Source organism: Bubalus kerabau, chromosome 23 (assembly GCF_029407905.1).
Source record: "Bubalus kerabau isolate K-KA32 ecotype Philippines breed swamp buffalo chromosome 23, PCC_UOA_SB_1v2, whole genome shotgun sequence".
In the NCBI taxonomy this organism is placed as follows: Eukaryota; Metazoa; Chordata; class Mammalia; order Artiodactyla; family Bovidae; genus Bubalus; species Bubalus kerabau.
Genome location: NC_073646.1, coordinates 35,814,690 through 35,832,519, shown reverse-complemented (window position 1 = coordinate 35,832,519; position 17,830 = coordinate 35,814,690). Strand labels below are relative to the sequence as shown.

At 50.5% G+C, this 17,830-nt stretch overlaps 1 protein-coding gene across 10 annotated transcripts in view; it reads left to right on the top strand.

Moving 5' to 3' along the window:
* The window catches only part of CUX1 (cut like homeobox 1), a 349,990-nt gene that overhangs the window by 173,115 nt on the left and 159,045 nt on the right, over positions 1 to 17,830 (top strand). The window lies entirely within an intron of this gene.

The following is a 17,830-nucleotide window of genomic DNA, read 5'->3' as shown; positions in this document are numbered from 1 at the left end:
ACAACACAGCAGGGGAAAGTGAGTGAAACACAAAACCGTGCAGTACCGAGCTGTTTGTTTAAGGACACAGCTTTATCACTACATAATAAAAGCACAATGAAAAGGTTAAACAGGAAATCCAGAATGGAGTTCACTGCATGCAGGCCCAGAGGAGGTTTCCAAGGTTGTGAGAATGTCCTCCCTTACAGGTGTCCATTTCGTTGTTTATGATTTATGTATTCTTTTGTAAGGATGAACTACTTCTCTCCAAAAGAAAGGACTGTGCTTACAAGGCAGTAGCTCCATAATTCTATTCTTGCATATCAGAAACTGGATATTATTTTCTCTCACCTCTTTGCATTTTTCTTCTATGATAAAGCACATTTGGGAGGATGTTCCAAATGGCATTTGTGGGACACTTGCCCAGCCTTCATGATTCCAAGAAGTGGCTGCTGCTCTTACCTTTCTTGTCACTAGATCTCCAGCTTCCTGGGTGGTGCAGTGGTAAAGAACCCACCTGCAAAATGCAGGAGATGTAAGAGACATGGGTCCAGATGTGGGTCGGGAAGATCCCCTGGAGGAGGAAATGGCAACCCACTCCAGCATTCTTGCCTGGGAAATCCCACGGACAGAGGAGCCTGGTGGACTGCAGTCCATGGGGTCACAAAGAGTTGGACACAACTGAGCAACTGAGCACTGGCTCTCCAAAGCTGCACCTATCTTCTGTTTTGGCTCTCACTGTGAGGGGGAGGTGCCCCTTCCCATGGGCTTGAAGCCCAGCTCCTGCTTTCTCAGGAACTACAGTCCTGCAGGGACCCCCTATGCTGTGCCTTCAGTCTCTGCGAGTTCCTGGATTGTCTCAGCAGCGTTCCTACAAGTGGTGGCACGTGCCATCCTAGGAGGGAAGGATGGAGGGAGAAGGGGGGACTCCTTTGTCCCCCAGCCCTCTCAGCCAGGCTTCTCCAGAGAGCTGTCCATCCTGGGCACACACCCACTGGGTCTGGCCTCTGCCCCTCTCTCCCTTGACCCTTTTAGTCCTCAGCTCACTTCCCCCAGTGACATTCAGCCCACCTGACCCCTCTTGAAAACCCCTTCTTTTGACATCCCGTGATGCTCTGCCCACTGAGTTTTCCATTCACCTTTCTGCCTGTTGATTTTCAGTCTCCTTGGGCTGTTCCTCCCTTTCCTTCAGACCTCTGAAGAATGGCCTTCTTTGCTGGATCATCTCTGAGGATCTGTCTGCTGAAAACTCAGGTGTCTCTAACTCGGTCTTCTCTTTGGAGTTCCAGCTCCTATGAGACCTTCTGTGTGACATGACCTTGCAGTTCTCCACAGGAAAGAATTCTTAACCCACAGCCACCTCCCCTCTCCGGCTCACACCTGTTGAAATTCCCTCCTTCTCCAGCCCTTACCTTCTTGGGGATCACTATGGGACACCTCCTCTCTCCCACACCCCCGCTTCCTCCTTCCCTCCTCCAGAGAACACTATCGTCACCTCCCACGTGCTTGTCCGAAGCTGTGTCATCTGTCATGGAGACCATTGCAGTGGTCCCCTAACTGATCTCTGTTTCCACTCTTATCGCCCCCTCATCCCCCATGACCTCTCGTGTGTGCCTCAGTCCTTCCCTGCCTATGGCCTTGCAGGGCCTCCAGGTGCCCTCAGCCACTGGGGTGCCCTGGCCGGGCCGCTGCCTGCCTCCCAGTGCCCCTGCCCAGCCCTCTGCTACCCATCCTGTAGGGCTCGCTTCAGGTGCCAGCCCTCACAGTGGTCTCCTCTGACAGTCGGTCCAAACCAAGGCCCCCTTACTGTCCTCTTGTCACGCGTTGTTCTTCTGTTCAGGGTTCCTCGCTCTGTGTATGTGAGTTTTCACTTCACCACTCTCTAGATTTCCCACCTGTGTTGGCCTCATCTGTGTCCCCATTCCTGGCCCCAGGGAGCATGCACCAGGTCCCCACTGGACACGTGGGTAGAAGCAACAGCCTCACTTCACAGATGACAATGCTAAGCCCAGAGTGGGGAAAAGCAAAGCACCCACTGTCACCTGGGTGACAGCAGCGGGGCTGGGCTGCTGGCCCCCCAGCCCGTGTTCTCCAGTGGTGGTGCTTGGGGAGCGGGGAGGCAGTGCCTTCTGCCCCTCCATCGTCTCAGTCAACTCCCTGGTCTTCGACAAGGACAGTTGGTGTCCGTTTAGTGTGAATTGCTTGGCAGACACAGCTTTGGGCTCCCTCCCCTTCAAGCCCCCCTTCCAGCTCCTCCTGTGTCTGATCTGGTCCCCACAGACGTAAATATCCATGACTGTGTGCAGACCCTTTGTGCAGCCAGTCGGGGTCGGGTGGGTGGGACCTCAGAGGTCACAAGGGAAAGCTGCCTTGAAAGGCTGTCGTCCAAAAAAGTCCGAGCACCACAGAAAGCAAAGGACTGTGCACACTTGCAGGGCTGTATGACAGATTTAATAAAAAAAAAAAAAGATGAAGTGGATTAAGTTGGATAACTGTTTCATGAGTTAGTTAAACTGACTGAGAGTTTCAGGGGTGGCCCATGGCCTGGGTCTGTTGCCCTGTCATATACTTAAGCGTCCAGATCTAAAGGCCAGGGCTAAATAAAGCCAGGGTGTCCAAGTGCTTTTCTCCCAGGAGCATTTTGCAGGGGGTCAGAGGCCCTGGGCGCTGGCCCAGGTGCTGCCGCTCAGTCTCCTGTGACCTCAGGCGGCTCCTGGGCCTCTTTCTGTCTGACTTTGCTCCTCTGTAAAGTGAGTGGCTGAACCGAGGTAGTCGGCAGGGAGCCCTGGGCCTCTGAAATCTGGTGTGACTCAGTGACCTGAAGCGTGGGTTGAGTGTCAGCAGCAGAACAGAAGAGGGGGCATTTTCCAGCAACTCTGTCTGTTCCAAAATGGAACGCACAGCCATCCAAGGTAGTGCGTTCCCCATTCCTGGGAGTGTTCAAACAAAGGCCAGAGGACCACCTGTCAGGGGTGTCATCAGCTCCTACCCCCTTCTTCAAGGCCCAACCCAAATGCCAAGGCCTCTGAGTCATTCCAGAATACACCCCCCCCCCCCACCTCTGGTAGAGCTTCGTTTGTATCTGTCTTATGATTTTGAGCCTAAAGACATTCTGCCTTTTTTTTTTTTTTTTAAGTTACTGGAACACAGTTTAACTGGCCCTACACTAAGTCTCATGCTTCTGAAATCTAGAGGGTAGGGACTGTGTGTGACACACACGTTTATGTCCCCATCATGCCTGTACTCAGCAAGTACCACATTAAGTACCAGCGGGTGGGCTGGTAGTCGAGAAGATTGGACCAGACTGATGGTTCCCAAAAGATGGTCTTCAGATGGCTCAACTGGCTGCCTGAGAAGCACCCACATGTTTCCAGAAATACAGCTCCCCAGGCTCCTCCCTCCAAGGTTCTGATTCCGCAGATGCAGCAGAGATGGAGTTTGCTAAGAATCTGTCATTTTACAAAGTCCCCACTGATTCTAATGCATGACTGGTTGTCAGACCCACAGGCTAGGTGTCCCCCAAGGGCAGCTCCTCTAGGTCAGGTTCTGGGACTCAGTGCCCACTCAAGCACCTCAGATCCATGTGTAAGCAGCTCCATGATTTAGCTTTAAAATGTATTTCCAGGCATCATGTCCTTGGCTCCTGCTCCTACCAGGCTGGTCTATTTACTGTCCCCGAACATGCCTGTGGTTTCCTGCCTCTGCCCTTTTCCTAAAGGCACGGCCTCCGTTATTATAACCTTTTGCTCTTCCTCACCTATAAAAATCATTTCCATCCTTTAAGACTGAACTAAAAGTTGGCCTCCTTCGTTCCTTTTCCACACCACCTCAGCCCGTTGCTAACTTTTTCCTTTTGAGGACCTGCGTCTTCTCCCTGACTGTATATTGCCCTCTTTGCTAGACCAAGCAGGTTGAGGCGGGTATTTATTCTCAGCTGAAATACCCTTCTGCTCACCTTTTCCTAGTTCACCAAGTCCTGTGTTTGAGGCTCTGCCCCAGGTTCCTAGTGACCCAAAAGAAAAATAGGGCAGCCTCCCCACTTGGAGGGCATCAAAGACACCTGCCGGTTCGCGGCCCAGGGTCCTCAACAGGTGAGTGCAGGGTGGGCCGGGCACCCTGAGGACACGACCGGCTCTGGCTGGAGGTCAGCAAAAGCTGCTGTCCTGTCTCATTTCCAGAGGAACTTCCTTCTCGGCCAGCACAGCCATCTTCGGTCTCTTGGGCCTCTCTAGTGCCTGGTAGTGGGGTGACTGAGGTGGCAGTGGTCATAGTCATGGCAGGGGGACGATGACAGTGTGTTTTAGCTCTCTTCTGCTGACACCCAACGGCCTGGTGGCTGCGGCATCTTCCTGTAGGCCCACTCCATGATGGCTCAATTAGGGGAGCAGTAGGACTGCGGTTCAATATTCAGGCCAGCTTCCTAATTGAAAACACATTTTCTCCTGCAAAGCTGCAGCTGGTTTGGTTCTGCTCATGCAGAAAAGGATATAACCTTGCATAACATAGGAAATGAACGGTTGAGAGAGAAGCCAAATTCAATTTCAGTCAGATACGTTGAGGCTAAGCCCGTGATCTATGGAAGCCAGGGAGCGAGCCGAGCGCATGTGGAGGGGGCGCGCTCAGCAGCCCATTCATCACGGCCGCCCGCCCGGCGCTCGCTGCCACCGCCGCCACACTGCCCGTGCCATCGCACCCGCCGCGCCCGGGCCGGGGCTGGACCGCCGCCAAGCGCTCCAGAAGTTAACCTCTTAAAGACCCGGAGCTGCTTTCTGTTGAATAAATGTAATTTTGTGGTCAGAAATAAATGCTTGTGATGGAGCTGGAGCTTTGAAAACAACAGCTCACCAAAGCTATTACAAATTGCTGCACGCTGGGGAAGTCAACAGCATACATCAAGATTCCGAGGGTACGGCAAATTGATTTCGGCCCAGAGCTCTGCAGCTATTCAATAAAAGTCCTATTAAGCCATTGTATGTAATGAACAATCCAGAGCAAATCTAATATTTTCAGCAGATAATTATTTTTAACATCCTCTCAGTAACCATCGGCAGAGTTTGTGGATGTTTACAGCGCGCACCCGCATGCAACAGGCCCTCCCCAGCCTACCTTGGCTTCTGCCGGAGGACCCGCGTCAGGCGCCCTTGGACGTAGGGCTCCCTGAGGGTGCAGCAGCAGACACTGTCATGGAACAAGGCCACAGAGGGCTCCGGGCTGGTCTCCCAGGGCCTTGGCACACAGTAGGTGCCTGGGAAATGTTTGTTGAAATGAAGTTGAAATGCAGAAAAAGGGAGCTCAAAGAACTCTAGAACAAATTAGTAAAGCGATAACATTGGCAAAGTTGACTCAGAGCCCGAGGCTTTAGCGATCAGAGTCACAGGTTTGGGATTCAAGGCCCCACATGACAGAGGGACCAGTACCAGTGCCCACCGGAGCCTCCAACATGCCCACTGTGCTTCTCTGCTCCCTAAGAGCTGGAGAAACAAGGTCTGTGTCAGGGAGCCTGTACTGAGGGAGCCACCAAAGTGACCTTGTAGTTCAGCCAGGGCCACCTGCACTCCTGGATTGCTCCACTGCTCTGTTTGCGACCATGAGCTCCTGGAGGACAGGGTCTGCTTATTCATTCTTTCCTTCAGTAAATATTTACTGAACATCTACTCTGTGCCAGATTAGACCTAAACTAGACCCCAGTATGTGGTTTTAGGTAATTACGTCAGATGCGCCTTTCATGGAGCCTAACAGTTGGGCAAGATCTGTACCCCCACATGGCACAGTGCTTGGCATGTGGCAGGCACTCAGGACATGATGGATGAATGGGGACGGATGGATGGCTGGATGAAGGGATGGGCATGTAGGTGGATGGCTAGGTGGGTGGATGGGTGGACGGATGAATGGCTGGTTGAATGGATGGATAGATGGAGAGTTAACACACTTTGCGTATAAATCAAAAGCATTCTCTATTGATTGAAAAAAGGCTCAATTCTGTGTGTTCACAGTCCCAGCCTCATTCAGGATGCCAGCAGGCAGTTGTGATATGAAGGTAAAAGCCTTGGACCTAGAGTTATAAGGCCTAGGTTTGAGGCCTGACTTGCCAGTGACCTTGACCTTCATGAAGTCAGTTCATCTCTCTCTTAGTGCCTGTTTTCTCACATAATAAATGTGAAGAAGTGAGCAGAGGTGATTTGAATGAAGATTAGAAGTAGTATTTGTCTGTGAGAATAGATTGAGTCTTAATAGTTTTTTTTTTCCCTGAACTAAATTTATCCAGCTTGTAATATTCAGCCGGATAGTATTTATTTGAATACTGTGGAATTTAAATTATTAGGGTATTTTATTTTCTACAGATCTCCCTTCCCTTGGAAAAACTCAGTCTGGATGTTAATTAGGTTTTACTAAATGCTCCATCAATTTAATGCAGTAATTCCTTAAATGAAACTGACACCGATGACCAGATGGTCAAAAGAAGGACTGTGAACGTATGTGCATGACTCAGGAAGGTTGGTGGGGAGCACAGGGACACTGATCATAGCTGAGAGCCAGAGAGGTTCTGTTGCCCAAAGGTGGAGAAGTCCACATTCCAAATCTTTCAGACTCTGCCCCTGCTCTCTTTGCTAGTAATTATTTGCACAGCATTTTGCTTCTACAAATCACCATTTCCATGATCTCACGAAGCCTTCCCCCACCCCAACCTGCTCTGGGGACATTATCTCCAGAGTGGCGGGTGAAAGGGCAGGAATGAGTGTGAGGAGCAGACGGGGTGCTCTCAGGGGAGGTCTGTGCCCCCTGCTTCCAGGCTTTTGGCTCTCCTCACCTCTCGCCGTCTCCTGGTCCCATCCCGGAATCTGTGGCCCCCTCGTGCCCAGCCAGACGCCACCCTCCTGTCACTCCAGCGAGGTTCCCAGGCTGAAGGAGCCCACCCTCAAGTGATGTCCAGTCCCTTGCATGTCAGCCCCCTCCAGGCAAGCTTCACAGCTGCCCTTGCTCTGTGAACCAACAGTTCTAGGGGTGCTGGGCACGTGCACTGCTCCTCCTTTTTGCCCCCAGCTTCTCTCCTGTGTGACACCCTGCCCGCCCCCTGTGCCCCCCACCCCGCTGCCTCTCTGGTGCCTCCTCTCCAGGGACACAGCTGAGAGTGGCAGAGAAAACCAGACACATCCCAGATTTTGAAAGGAGACAGAGCTGGATTTGAATCCTGACATCATCTTTTACCTGGGTGACCGTGAATGAGTCATTTTAGCTTCTCCGTGCCTCATCTGTATCACGGAAAATCTGTACTACATAGCAGAGACGTGTATGTGTGTGTATTTAAAGATCATGGTGTCAAAGCAAGGCTGGTAAAGAAGAAGCTCTGGTTATTGATCACAGACTCCTCTGGTTCCTTCAGGACTCTTAAATCCCCCTGGAATGAGCCCCAACCTCCCAAGGCTCTCATGCACACCTGCCCATCCGTGCTCAGGTGATCCTCTTCCTTCCCCTCCAGAGCAACCCTATCACTCCCTGGTTGACAGCCTCTGGGACTCCCAGAACCTTTCAGCATGAAGCTGTGGCCCCAGGCTTTGCCCCTAGGCCGCCCCGTCCCCACCTCATACCCGCAATCCTGCCCCCCGCTCCCCCACCCCCTCCGCCGACACATACACAGACACAAGCTCTGCTCCAGGCATAGCAGATCCTGCACTTGTGAGCACGCCTAATTGTGTTTGCACGGGTTCCCCCTGCCTGGAAGCCCTGCCCCTCCCATCACATAGGAAGCTGACCTGAAGTGTGCACAACACGAGACGCAGAACAGTATCTATAACACCCTCCCGTGTGTGTGTGTTTTAAGGGAGACAATGTGTGTATACAGATCCTTTTAAGTGCATAAAATATTTCTGGAAAAATACTCAAGTGACTCTTTGCCTCCAGGCCAGGCAGCTGGGTGACTGGTAGATGAGGATGGGAAGGAAACCTACTTTCCACAATATGTTTATACTTCTTGTTTTTGTCTCTCTTTTCTTTTTTACAATTAAATGGTTTTTCGTGTACTCACAAACTTGGGCAGCCATCACCAAAATCCAGTTATGGAACGTTTTCATCATTTCAGAAAGAAAGCTCGTACCCATTAGCAGTCACTCCACCCCCAGTCCCTGCTGCTGCTGCTGCTGCTGCTGCTAAGTCACTTCAGTCGTGTCCGACTCTGCGACCCCATAGACAGCAGCCCACCAGGCTCCCCCGTCCCTGGGATTCTCCAGGCAAGAACACTGGAGTGGGTTGCCATTTCCTCCCCCAGTCCTGGCAACCACTAATTACTTACTCTCTGTCTCTAGATTTAACCATTCTCAGCATTTCATGTGAATGAAATCATTCACCGTGGGGTCTTTTGTGTCTGGCTTCTTTCACCTAGCATGTTTTCAAGATTCACCCATGCTGAGGCCTGTGTCAATACTTAATTCCTTTTTATGGCTGTGTGATACTCCACTGTGTGACTATGTCACGTTTTATCTGTTCATTATCAGTGGACAGCCGGTGGAATATTTTCTACTCTTTGGCTATTTTGAACAATGCTGCTAAGAACATTCATATACAAGTTTCTTCAGAGATAATGATTTTCATCTTTCTTGGATATATACCTAGGAATGGAATAGTAACTCTGTGTTCAGTGTTTTGAGGAGCAGCCAGACTGTTTTGCTGTGGTGTACGTCATTGTATATTTCTACCAGCAGTAGGTGAGGATTCCAGTTCCTCTACATCCTCTCTAGTGCTTATTATCTGTCTTTTTTATTATAGTTATCGTAGTAGGTCTGAAGTGGTATCTCACTGTGGCCTTGGTTTGCATTTCCTGATAACTATTGATGTTGAGTATCTTTTCATGTGTTTATTGGATATTTGTATATCTTCTTTAGAGAAATGTATATTTAGATACTTTGTCCATTTTAAATTTATCTGTTATTATTGAGTTGTAAGAGTAAGTATTCTGGATACTAATCCTTTATCAGATATGTGATTTGCAAAAACTTTCTCCCATTCTGTTGGGTTGTATTTTCATTTTCTTGATAGTGTCCTTTGAAACACAAAAGTTTTAAATTGTAAAACTCAATTTATCCATTTTTCATTTGTTATTTGTGCTTTTGGCATCATAGCTAAGGTCATGAAGATTTACCTCTGTGTTTCCTTTTAGAGTTTTTGTAGTTTTACCTTTTACATTTGGCCTCTGATTCACTTTGAGTTAATTTTTGCATACAGTGTGAGGAGGGATCCAACTCTGTTCCTTTGCATGTGGATAACCAGTTGTCTCAGTTCTGCTGCTGCTGCTCTTTCACCCTTGGCACAAATCATTTGACCAGGGGTTTGTTTCTGGACTCTTAGTTCTAGTATGTTCTGTATATGTCCTTAAGCCAGTGCCTCACAGTCTTAGTCAATGTAGCTTTGTAGTAAGTTCTTATAGTAAGTAAGTTGTAGTGAGTCCTCCAACTTTGTTTTTCTTTTGGGGTTACTTCATTTGCATATGAATCTTAGGACCAGCTAGTCTTACCCTTCAGTGAAGCCCGCTAGGATTTTGATGGGGATTGCGTTGTACCTGCAGACCGATTTGGAACTTTTGCCATCTTAACAACAAATTAAACCTCCCACACCATGAATATTTCTTAATTTCACTTCCAGATTGTTTACAGCTACTGTATAGAAAGACAGTTGATTTTCATATATTGATTTTATGCGACCTTGCTGAACACCATATATGTTTTTATACTTAAAATGAATTCTGTTTACTATATACATATCATCTGTTCACAAAATAGTGTTTTAAGTGTCTCAGGTAGGCATTCACTCTTGGGGCAGCCTCTCCTCTAGCCCTGCTGTGGCTTCTCTGTGGAGGGTGAGGGGATGGCCCTGTGTCCTCTGAGAGTGGAAGTGGAGGCTCTGGCCACAGAGAATAGGCTGGCACACCTCCTGGCACATTTTGCCACTCCTTAAATGATTTTATTGACAAAGTGAAGGAATGAATGAACTAGTAAGACAGGCATCAGCACATCCCACCTCGGAAGTGCTCTGCAGTTTGCAAAGGTTTTCCTGCTGTTCAGCTGTGATCTGCCTTCCTATAACTTCTACCTGTTGGTTTTGGTTTCTTGCTCCAGGGAGAGATGAGATAGCTAAGGCTTCTTCCTCACAACTGCTCTTCAGATACACATTGACAGCTGGAATGTCAGATGTACATGAGAGGGCTTTGTAAACTGTACAGGAAGACCGACGTGCTTGTTGCTCTTTTATCGTCTTTACTGTGCTCTTGCTATCCTCCGCCACGGGTCTTCTCTGTGCCCCCCCACCCCCACCCACTCTTCATGGCACTGTCTTCTGGAATTCTCCAGTCTGTTACTCCTGGGAACTTTGGGGTTGGAGGGATAGTTAAGGCACTGTGTCATCAGTTTATGTAAGACCTACTTTCATATCATGACCCAGGTCTGCACTGCATTGCCTTTATAACCAGACCTGCCCTCTGGGGTTTGTGCCCCCTGCTCTGAGCAGGGTAGGGATTTCCAACAAGTCCTGTTCAGTTCTCTGCAACAGGGAATACCGCCAGCGTGATTCTTCCTCACTGCCCTCTGGGCCTGGGTGCTGGGAGTCATGAAGGAATGTGACCTTGAGCGACAAAGCTGCTGGTGGCAGCTGGGCTCCCACTCCTGTTTCCAGCCTCTCATCTCTCCACATCGCTCCAGAGATGGCCGGAGGGCGTCTCCTCCAGGGTCCTCTCTCATCTCTCTCGGCTATAGCAGGATGGGTACTTGCCAAGCATTAAGTAGACGTATACTTAGAGGAGAATTCCTGGGCTCTCAGCTAATGCGATCTTCTCTCAGAAAGTATGTTCCTCTTACGTGGCCGGGCTCAGTTAAAATTAGAACTGGGAAGCTGTGGCTCCATCCACATCTGTTTTGGACAGGACCTTGGTCATTCTCCGTTGCCTTCTGGAATTCCACATGGCTCTTCACATCATGTTTTGCTCTGGAAAGAATTCCTCAGCCAGACGTCGAGACAGAACTATTCTTTCGTATCCCTGCAGCTCTTCCTGATCCTCACTGGCCCATAGTCCAGCAACGCGCATCAATTTGAAAATTGCATTAATGGTCTGTGTTTATTTCTAAATCATTAGTTTGTACATTCCCAGGGTGTAGCTAGCAGATTGTTCCTGAGTGTGCTATTGCCACCATGGTGCCTTAAATGTTGTTTAAGTGTCTCTGTCCTTGAGCATTTCTGGCTTTCTGCTGGGCTGGATGGCAGCGGAGGCCAGCCTGTGCTGTAGTGGGAAGAGTGCAGATTTGGGGTTATTCAGGAAGACGTGGATCTTTACTCAGCTTCTGCATGCTCCCAACCATTCCAGATACTCACATTTCATTTCACAACCACTCAGCAATGCACTAAACAGATGAAGAGACCCAGGCGTAAATTAAGTAACCTGCCTCCAGATCCTCCAGCCATCAGCACCCAAGTCTGCATTCCTTCAAAGCATACATTCTTTCCCACCTGCACCCCCCCCCAACCACGTGGTCCCCAGTCCCAGTACTGTGCAGGGATGTCATCATATTGGAGTAGGGGTTTTGCTGGGGGGCTTGGTTCTGAGCAATTTGGTCAGTTTCTGCATCTGAGAAATGGTGCTGCTCATATGGCAGCCCCCATCACCATTCACAGCATGAGAGTTCTTCTCCCCATTTTGCAGACATAGACCCTGAGGCACAGAGAGGCTGATTTAGGGGCTGTGGCTCAGCCTTGCTTTTCTGGCACTGTACCATCTCCTGGCCTCAGGTGCCTCTGCCCTGCCTGCCACCTGTGCCTGGCAAGTTCGAGCAACACCCTGAAAGGATGAGCCATTTCCACTTCAAAATATGCCCCACTGAGCAGTCATCAAGGCCCATCATTCTGTTTCGTATCTTTTTGGTGATCCCTGGGCCCTTGTACCAAGTCCACGCTGTTGTCCATCTTCACAGCTGGCATGACAAGGCCTTCTGTGTGTGGCTGTGGGGGTAGCCCAGCTGGGCTATGTCCAGCATCCACAGCAGCCCGTTCAGGGTACCCAATGAATAGCATCCTTTTCACTGTGAGTGGAGTGTGCAGCAGTCATGGCCCTGGGACTCAGGCCACCCCGGCAGAGATGCTAGAGTCACCAGCCCACAAGCAGAGCGTAACAGCAGCCACCAAGGCTCCATGCCTCCCAAGTGCTCGGTCCACTTGCTGGCAATGTGTACACATTTAAAAAAAAATATTTACAAAAAGCCTGTGAAGAGGTCTTATTTGCTCCCTTTTAGAGATGACTTACCCTGACTGGTTCCTCTCCACTCACAAAGCCCTTCCCTGCTCTGCCCTCCACTGACACCTCCTCCCCAGGGTCCTCTAGTTCTGACTGGGGCAGTTGGCGCCCCTAAACCAGACCAGAGCTTGGCTGTCATGACGCTGCATTTCTTCTTGTTGTTCAGTCACTCAGTCATGACCAACTCTTTTCAGCCCGATGGACTGCAGCACAACAGGCTTCCCTGGCCTTCACCATCTCCCAGAGTTTGCTCAAACTCATGTCCATTGAGTCGGTGATGCCATCCAACCATCTCATCCTCTGACGTCCCCTTTTCCTCCTGTCTTCAGGCTTTCACAGCTTCAGGGTCTTTTCTAGTGATTCAGCTCTTCACATCAGGTGGCCAAAGTATTGGAGCTTTAGCTTCAGCATCAATCCTTCCAACGAATATTCCGGGTTGATTTCCTTTAGGATGGACTGGTTTGATCTCCTTGCAGTGCTAGGGACTCTTAAGGGTCTTCTCCAGCACCACACTACTTAGACTAAAGTGTGGTGGATATTACCAACCTTCTCGAAGCTCTCAACTGTAGAAAACTACCTTCTCTACCCTAATCTTCCAAGGTCCTCGATGTTGTAAAAGTCACCAGTGAGCCTCGAGGCATCTGTTGACCGGTGCAGACTTCTCAGCCTGGAATCTACCCTTGTTCATGCACAGACATACCCCAGGAGGCCTCCCATGTTAGTCAAGACCTGGGGGCTGATGGGGGCTTGGTAGGGGGGCGGGGTGGAGGTCAAAAGAGGAAGGTGCTGCTGACCTGCCCTGGGACAGACCGCAGGGTGGGGAGAGGATGCTTCCAGATGTGAGGCGTCCTTGCTCAGTGTGGGAAGTGGACAGAAAGGGACTCACCGTGAGCTCAGGTGGTACAAGGGCCAGCACAGCCGCAGTGTGCGGCTTCTCACTGCGGCGACTTCTCTTGCTGCCAAGCACGAGGTTTAGGGCTCTCGGGCTCAGTAGCTGTGGCCACGGGCTTAGATGCAGGAGGCATGTGGGATATTCCTGGACCACGGATGGAACCCATGTCCCCTGCATTGACGGGCAGACTCTTAACCACTGGACACTGGACCACCAGGGAAGTCCCACATGTCTTTATTCAGAGATCCCAGCGCAAGAAGTGGCTCCTCTGAGGTTGTGCTGTTCTCACAGCAGAGAGAGAGCATGCAGAGCTGAACCACACACTAACTCTTAGGTCTTACATGCAGACAAAGCAAGTGACACCACCACTTATGTCCCACATGGCCCCGTCTGCCACCTGTGGGCCAGAAAGCCCCCACAAGTCACGTGGCTTTGGGCAGAGACAGGCGATGCCCTCCCTCACGGCGAGGGCAGACGGCGAGGGGAGCAGTAGCAAACACTCTGCAGGGTGCCCCGCGTCCATGGTGCAGCTCTGCTGGCTGCCGAAGCTTGGGTGTTCCCTCGCCCCTTCTGAATCTCGGGAGTCTCGTCGTCAGTTTCCATTAGCTTGGCCTCTAGCCCTGGCCTCTGAGTTCTCGTCCTGCTGGAGGCAAATATTAATTGAGATTTAAAATAAAACCCCTTTCTGTAGACCTTTATCTTGAATGTTAATCCTTATTACAGAAAAGCCCAACTCAGCATTATAAAAGTGATGTTGAAAGGATAACTGTTGGATCCAGGAAACTCTCAATAGAATCGCAGGGTGGGCATCTGAGTGGGGTGGGGATGAGAAATTCAATGTAGGAGGCCGGCCGGAGACCGTGGAGATGTATGATGGGAAAGGATGCTCCCCTGTGTTGGCGCCAACTAGGTGCCTCTCATCAGAGAAGCAGGTCACCCACCTGCTGACGAGTCACAGCACTCTCTACATAGTAAGCATTTTCATAGACCTCAAGCTGTACCCCTTCACCATGTGCTCACTTCTGCAAATAAAACAGTTGACCAATGTAGTTAAATATTTATTCACACAATAAATATGTATTCAGCACCTACTATGTGCTCGCCGTCAGGAGGAAAGCCTAGCACAGGCTCTCAGGGAATCCCAGGTCTCCCGACGGAGCCTCGTCTGCAGTCCCGGACCTTCGGGACAATCCCATGTGGTGACGGGAGTGGCCGGCAGCCCGGAGACGGATCAGCTGAGCCTGGAGGATCAGAGGAACATTCCAAGGAGGCGCCTTCCAGGCTGCGGGGAAACTGCTCACGTATTGAGGGAATAGGGAGTAACCGGGTGTGGCTGGAGTGCAAGGCGAGGCGGATCCCCAGAGCAAAACAGGTTTTACCCAGGGCCTGAGCACTGCCAGAACTTCTCCAGATCTGTCCAAGCTCCACCAACAGCAGCCCCTCTGTCCTCTACTGTTCCTCGCGGTGGCCCTGCATGCGTGTGGGCGGTAGACAGCGTCTCTGCCTCAGGCTAGCTTTGCACATTAAGTAGCCAGAATGTCTAACCTAGGACCTGACATCCAGTCCGTGCCTAAGACCTCACAGCAGACCTCTTCTCATTCACAAACCTCTTACCCCTTGTGCTGAGGGGCTGCCACGCCGAGTTCTGGTTCAAAGGTAGGCGCTCAGGGCATGAGGATGAAGATGACGCCGTCTCTTCCTCTCTCACAACATGATAAGGGGGACAGATGGAGCCCCACTTCCCTGCGCCAGGTGCTGAGCACTTCACCCCCCTGGGCTCCCCCACCCACCCAGCCCTGGTTGGTGGGGCTGGCACACAAGGCCGGCCAGCCTGGTTCCAGGAAAACCCGGCACAGGCATCCTGGGGCCAGTGGAGCCTGCACTGAGTCTGGAAGCACAGCCAGATCTTCAGGAGGCACAGATGCCAACAAAGGGTGCTCAAGGAAGAGAAAGCATGGAATTGAGAAGCCCCAGGCCACAGCAAGGGAAAGCCCACCCCAGAAAAGATGGAGCTGGGCAAGGGGGAGGACAGACCCAAACTCCGAGCCCAAACCCATGGCAGGAGTCAAGAGTGAGTGAGCAGAGAAAGTCTCAAAATTGCCAGAATCAACAAATCCTTCCAGGTTTGGAAACCTTGGGGGTCTTCATCAAGGAGAAGCTCACCCACACGTGGCGCTCTCACCACCTCTCTTAAGAATCCTCAGCCCAGGTGCCTAATGCGTTAATAAAGCTCAGCGGCCTGGCCTTGTTCTCGCAAGTCTGGGTTGAGTGTTCCTGCATCTGTGCAAACAGAGCACAAAGAAGACACAAGTTCAAGGTTCCTGTACTAATTTGCTAGGGCTGCCATAACCAAGTGCTGCAGACTGAGCAGCCTCAACAGCAGACATGTGCTTCTCACAGTCTGGAGGCCGGAGGCCAAGGTCAGGGTGTCGGCAGGGCTGGTTCCTTCTGAGGGCTGTGAAGGAGGGTCTGTTCCAGGCCCCTCCCCTGGCTCCTGGTGGTTTGCTGACCATCTCTGGTTTGTAGGTGCCTCACCCATATCCCTGGCTTCCTGCTCAGGTGAGCTTCTCCTGTGTGCATGACTGTCTCTGGGTCCAGATGTCCTTTGTTTATAAAGACAAGGTCATGTTGGATTAGGGCCCATCCTAATGACTTCATCTTAACACGGTCATCTGCAAAGACCCTATTCCCAAATAAAGCCATGTTCATGAGTGCTGGGGGTCAGGACTCTCAGGACAGGGATACGGTACAATCCATAACAGTCCCAAGTGTGTCGTGTAGGGTACTCACCCCTCCCCCACATCCCCACCAACAACCCAGACAGGAGAGGGAAGACAGTGTTCAGGATCCTTCCACATCCCATTCTCTGCCCCCTGTAGAGGCAGCCACCTTTGTGGGTTTAGGCTGAATTCCTGGGAAGCAGATCTGGAGCTGAGCAGAGAAGCGTTTGTAGGTATCTAGAGGCGTGGAGAGCAGCCGGGGCCCCTGCCCTGCTTCTGGGGCAGATTCTGATGCCCATGGGAACAGTGCGCACAGGAGGTGGCAGAAAGGCCCGGAGTGAAGGGAGAACTCGAGACATCTGGAAAGGCAACTCCAAATATCCCCCTTTGCTCAAAACACTGATGTAGGTGGTGGTTAGGAGCAGTTGAAATAATTCTGCTAAGGCATTCCCCAAATTATATAATAGACATTGAAAAGACTTTATATGTTCATGAAAGCCCAGTACAAAATTTTCCATACAGTTTGATTTTAATACATATACACACACACGTTTGAAACAGCTTTATTGAGATATAATTTACATACCATATAATTCACCCATTTAAACCTGGCATTGACTTTTACTACAGTCATGATCAATCGTGTGACATTTCATCACCCCAAAAAGAAACCCACACCCCTTAGCCTTCATCCTCCGGGTCCCCCGCCCTAGACAACCACTAATCTACTGTCTCTATAGTTTGCCTACATGCCTACCTTTCATTCAAAATTAAAAGGGAACCGCAGACAGAGGAATGACTTCCACTGGTGAATGGCAGAATTATGGGGTTAATTTTCCTCTTTATTTTTTAATATATTTCTAATTATACAATGAATATGAACTGCTAAGAATCAGAGTGGGGGAAGGATTTTATTTTAAAAATAAAGAGAGGACTACCTTGACATTTTTAAGTAGTCCTTATGGATTATTTGGAAAACATGCCCAAATCACCACCTTGTTTTATCAGGGGAGAAAGTGGGTCTGAGTCCTCAACGACTGCCTTCACATAGGCATTTTGCAGCACGACTTGGTAGAAGTTGGAAGTGCGTGCACTGTGCTTTTTTTCCACTGCCTTGGATTCCCCGAGACCCGCCCTGCTCCCCCTCCCACAAACCTTGTGTCCCCCTCCCCAGGGTCTTCCCATCTTTAATCAGGTGACCTCTGTCAGCCCTTAACAAATTGTTGGTTGGCTCAGGTGAGAGGCCCTGTAATTACACCACATCCTTTTGCCTCTTTAATAACGTTGGAGACAGAGTATAATTCTGTGAGGGGACAGAGGAATATATAATTTAGTGTCCTTTTCCTGAGCCAGCGTGAACTCCGTGCGTGTAGCATCTTGCACACTTCAGGAGTAAAAAGTGATCTGTTGTCTGAGCAAACGTGTTTGGGGAGCAAAATACGTACTGAGTCCAGCCAGCCGCCAGAGCCTCTTTGGATGTGTGTCCAGTGTGCTAGGGACACATCACCTTCTCTGATGAATAGGCTTTTCACTGGAGGGAAACCAGCTCAGCTGGGTTGGTTCATGAGACACACTGATCCTGGCCACTGAGGCAGGAACTCACCATCGCCTAAGCTCGAAACCCAGACACTGTCCTTAACACTCCTGGATCCTCTGAGTCTCACATCAGCTCAGCTGGACCTGGGCTCTCTGCTCGGCCTCTTTCCTGCAGGCCCCACTGCCGCTGCCCTGCACGTTCTCACCGGGGCAGAGGCAGCAACCTGGTGGGAAAGGTCGCCTCCTTCCTGCCCTTCCTTGCCTGCTTCCACTCTGACTCAGGTCCAGATAGTGCACTGACCCCCTCACCTGGCCAGTCTCACACCCATGTATCCTTGTACTTCGCCCCCAGCAGCCCCACATTCCCTGGGGTGTAATAGCCCCATCTGAGTTTCTTCATCTGGATTCTATGGACAGAATACAGGTGGACACATG